The sequence below is a fragment of the Zalophus californianus genome, chromosome 12 (assembly GCF_009762305.2).
Source record: "Zalophus californianus isolate mZalCal1 chromosome 12, mZalCal1.pri.v2, whole genome shotgun sequence".
Lineage (NCBI taxonomy): Eukaryota > Metazoa > Chordata > Mammalia > Carnivora > Otariidae > Zalophus > Zalophus californianus.
The window spans coordinates 59,708,684-59,713,523 of NC_045606.1; the positions used below are offsets into that span (position 1 = coordinate 59,708,684).

The window sequence follows — 4,840 nt, forward strand, 5'->3', positions numbered from 1 at the left end:
ACATGGGATGGGCAAAAATGATGAGTCTATATATTTTCATTAAATAATACCCTGTTTTTCTTAACATCCATTCTTCAGTGGACTTTGGCATCTGAAGAGGCACATCTGGTGAACCTATGCACAAATTCTGTTCGGAAGCCACCCTGCAACAGAGGAGATCATCTGTGCTTCCAGCCAGACTGTGCAGGTACAATTGTCAACAGCATGGGAGAGATATTTTAATATGTGTCTTTCCTTAGAGACAAATATATCCCTTCTCTTCAATGCTCACTAGCTTATCTTCGCATAGTTGGCTAAATGTTTCTAATACTTTGAATAATTTTACATTTCTCCTCAAATGACCATAATTGTAATCAACTTAACAGTTGAAGAATCAAAATATAAAACTTGCAGAGGAGAATCAAACTGCTGAAAATAACATTTTTAGCCTCTTTTTTGTATTGAGTACTCAATAGTGGGCAAAAGAAAGGCCTTGCAAAGAAATTGGTTAAACCTTCTTCTCTGATTGGCTTTTCTGAAAACAAAGTTTTAAAGTTGTCAGGTTGGTCAGATGAATGGGTAAAGAAGGTATGGTATATATATACCATGGAATATTACTCAGCCATCAAAAAATGAAATCTTGCCATTTGCAACGGTATGGATGGAACTAACATAACTAGAAGGTGTTATGCTAAGCAAAATAAGTCAATCAGAGAAAGACAAGTATATGATTTCACTCATATGTCGAATTTAAGAAACAAAACAGAGGATCATAGGCGAAGGGAAGGAAAAAAATAAGATGAAATCAGAGAGGGAGACAAACCACAAGAGACTCTTAATCATAAGAAACAAACTGAGGGTTGCTGGAGGGGAGGTGGTGGGGGTATGGGGTAATTGGGTGATGGGCATTAACGAGGGCACTTGACATAATGAGCACTGGGTGTTACATGCAACTGATGAATCACTAAATTCTACTCCTGAAACTAATAATACACTATATGTTAACTAAATTGAATTTAAATAAAAATTTTTAAAAAAGTCAGTTACCTTATGACCACTTTGCCTAAGCATGATGTAATGACCACTGGGTGTAATATAAGACTGATGAATCACTGACCTCTACCTCTGAAACTAATACATTCTATGTTAATTAATTGAATTTAAATATATATATTAAAAAACAAACAAACAAAAAGTTGTCAGGTTGGGGTGCCTGGCTGGCTCAGTCAGTAGAGCATGTGGCTCTTGATCTCGGGGCTGTGAAATCAAGCCCCATGTTGGGTGTAGAGATTACTTAAAAATAAAATCTTAAAAAAATAATAAAATAAAATGTCTTTGAACTTAAAGTAGTTAAAGAAAAAAGAAAAAATTGTCAGGTTGTTCAGTCCAGGTGATTTCAGGGTTCTCCCAAGCCCTCGTGTTCTCTGCACCCATATATTCTGGGGAGACACTCAGTTTGTTAAGCCCTAAATGGTTTAGAACATGAGTTGGACCTGGGTTCAAATCTAGAACCTGCCATCTGGTGACCTCAGGCAAGTGACTTCATCTCGGTTTTCTTATCCATACATGGCAAAAATAGTATTAGCTCCCTCACAGTATTATTAAGAGGGTGAAATGAGATAGGGTACATAAGTACTTGTCAAACAGAATGGGCTCAATAAATGGTAGCTGTAACGATAATAATGAGGCTCACGCAGGCTCTGACTGTCATTCTTTTCAACTGTCTAACCCAAGATACTGAATTGTATTCTCTCCCCCGCTGTTTTTCAGTGTATCTGGACACCACAGAAAAGTGTGCCCCTCCCTGACCTATGGCCAGAGTTTTGCAGCGTGCCTTATATTCCAATTAAGAAGACACAGAGAGGAGCCTGTTTACACGTCTCCAGCAGGTAAATACAATTCCAGCTGTCTAGCATCAGAGCTTTGATTTCACATTTGTAGCTGCTGCCACCAAGATAAATGTGGACCTGTAATGAAAACAAGGGGAATTGATTAATCTTGTAGACAACCACACCTCTCTTGCAAGTGTCTGTGTCTCTCCCCTGCACTTGTCAAGGCTTCTGCCATTGTTCCTTTTAAGTGTTGTTACCTCTCTTCGACAGGCACCTCATGGCTTTGAAAACAGAGCTCAGGGGCGCACCAGAAAGAGGAATGTCACAGCCTGCACAGTGTATTAACTTGTTCAATAAACCATAAACCACATTGCCTAAGAAAAGAAGCTAGATATGTCACATTCACAAACTCGCAGAAAAGTCGTTGTGCTATTAAAAAGAAGAGGAGAAGAGATGCAGCTGATGTGACCCCACAGCTGTTCTGCACCTTGGCCATGGCCTTGAGAGGTAGACCCAGAGGGTGGTGATCCTGCTGTAGGACACAGATGCATACCCTGAAAACTTAGGGAAGCGCTTCAGTCTCCTTACGCTTGGTAAGGAAGGGCCACCTCCTAAGACTAGCCACAGGTTACAGACTCAGGGAAGTTGTGGCTAATTACATAGTAATTATTTATAATAAGTGCTTTTGCTCCCAGCATGATTATCCTCCCCTGGGTTGCTTGCCTCCTTGTGTCTGGTTTATGTAGGGAAACAATGTCCAAATTAATCCAAGTCTTTTGTAAGTGAATCAATCTATTCTCTGATGATCCAGCACCCATTGGCAGCAGGTGTTAAGCCTTTCTAACAAAAGACATATTTTCCATTTCCCTTTGGCTATGCTGAAAGCCAGGCACACAAGACTTTGGTGGATTAAGGATGAATTATGGGATTAATATAGACTTGGCCGCTAAGGACAGTAGAGTTAGCCCTGTGTAAAGCCGTGAGAAATAATCACACTGAACCTTTGCAGGGCTTCATGGTTTGCCTAGCACTTTTTCCCCCTATATATCATATCTTTAATTTGCACAGCAGTCCTGAAGAGTATATATTGATATTATGATGAACCTGCCCGTGTACTCAGTACAATATCTGATGAAGGGCACAGCGAGGCTTTAGGAGTAGACTGGTAGGGATTTGAATTCCGGCTCAACCACTCATTAGCTGTGTGACCTTCACCATGTTAATTAACCTCTCTAAGCCTTATCCTTCTCATATATGGAAAAAGGACAGCCCTACAGGGCTGATCTGAGGACTTAATGAAATTACATGTAGAGCTGTTAGCACAGTGCCTGGTCCGTAACAAACAGGCCATTCATTGGTCGAAGGCAAAAAATTTGCAAATGATAAACAGAGATCAAAGGAACTAAGTAGAGGAAATGGCATGTGGCATCTCTTCTTTTTTCTTTTATTCAGTTTTATTTTATTTTCCTCTAATGCAAGGAGTGGTTAGTCCAGGTGCTTTACTTACTAATAAAATATTGTGCCTATGATTCAAAGCAGAGTTGACCTAGAAAAGTGACTTTTCTGGTTATATCTATCTATAGCCTCTTGAGTCTGTCAAGAACTTCAAGAACTAAGTAATCTCACCAAATAAAGGAATACAGATAAAATAGGTGAAGGATAGTTCCTGGTAGGAATATTTAAGCAGTTACCTAAAACCATATGTTGTCTTTTACGCGTGGTGGCTCAGGCTAAACTGCTCAGAACCTCCTGCTTGGCTGACTTCTATGGATTTAAAGGACTCTCCCCTGACTTGGAAATGGCTACACCATAGTGGCACACGGCAGCTGGGGAGACAGGATGCACTGGAGGACCAGCTCCCATCTCTCTTCCTTTTCTAGTCTCTGTCCCTGGCTACCGCCTTTCTCTCAACCTTGGCTTCTTTATCTGAAAAATGGAGGCTGTGACGACTCTACTCCTCCATCCACCCTAACCACCCTCCTCGCCCCAGAAGCTGGTGACGCCTAGGCAAGATGAGGGGTGTCAGCGCACGAGGCAGACTACGTGATGCGTGTTGTGTGTGACACAGAGGTCACCAATGCGATGTAAATTGCCTATGCTTCATTTTTTTCCCCTCCAGCCTACCCAGAGATCTCGCAGTAAAAAGAGTAGAAAAAGAATGATTCCTTCCCTCTCTTAGAAGAACTCAACACTGGATTCTTCAAGCCTGGGCTTCTTTGCACCAGGACGGTTGGAAGAATTATAACTCCACCTTTCCTCCCTCTGAGCACCCAGTTGTTCATTTTTCTTGGGAAATTTTTGATAAAAAAATGAGCAAACAAAACAAAATACAGTCCATCTTCATTGTTTGTGGATTCTGTATTTGCAAATTTGCTTCCGTGGTTTGGATAACAGGGCCCTCAGAATTCCTCACCCACATGTCTACAAGCCTGCTTCCAGAGCCTGCATAGATCCTTTCTGCACCTGGGGGTGGGGGTGGGGGTGGCCAAGAGGCATACTTACGGAGCGTGGATGTGCAGCTAGGCTGTGCTGGAGCAGGACAGGCTAAAAGGCGATCTGGCTCAATGCGACCATGTTCCAGCATAGAATTTCAAGGAGTCTCAAAATTCTAAATTCAAATCTGGTTTTCCAGGTTGTTATAATGACATATTTTTCAAGGTGAGAGGGTAGAACATATTTCACGTAATAGTTTATTACCTTGGTTTATAACTTTTAAATATTTAGACACATGGCAGGTGGGCCTCCATTTATACTCTTATCCCAGGCCTCCCGAGGGAAAAGCAGGCTTAGAAAGAGATAAACTTTTGTTGATGTAAGCTCCTAATGTTCAGGGCCTGTTTGTTACCACATCATAACCTAGCTTATTCTGACTTGTATACGTGGGGAGGAGGTGGTGGGTTTTTCAGTTTCAGAAGCTCTTAAGCCATATGGTCTGGTGTAGGAATGTTAACCTGGACGTGAGGAGGGACACAATCCAATGAACAGTCTGGGGAGACTGAGAGCACTCCTGTGGTCTGTGGTGCACACTG

General features: G+C 41.6%; 1 long non-coding RNA gene across 1 annotated transcript; it reads left to right on the top strand.

Moving 5' to 3' along the window:
* Positions 1–76: 76 nt before the first annotated feature.
* On the top strand, positions 77–4,032 carry LOC113911364. Its single transcript, XR_003516447.1, has 3 exons — positions 77–187; positions 1,750–1,868; positions 3,931–4,032. It is a non-coding gene; the product is annotated as an uncharacterized LOC113911364 (long non-coding RNA).
* Positions 4,033–4,840: the final 808 nt, after the last annotated feature.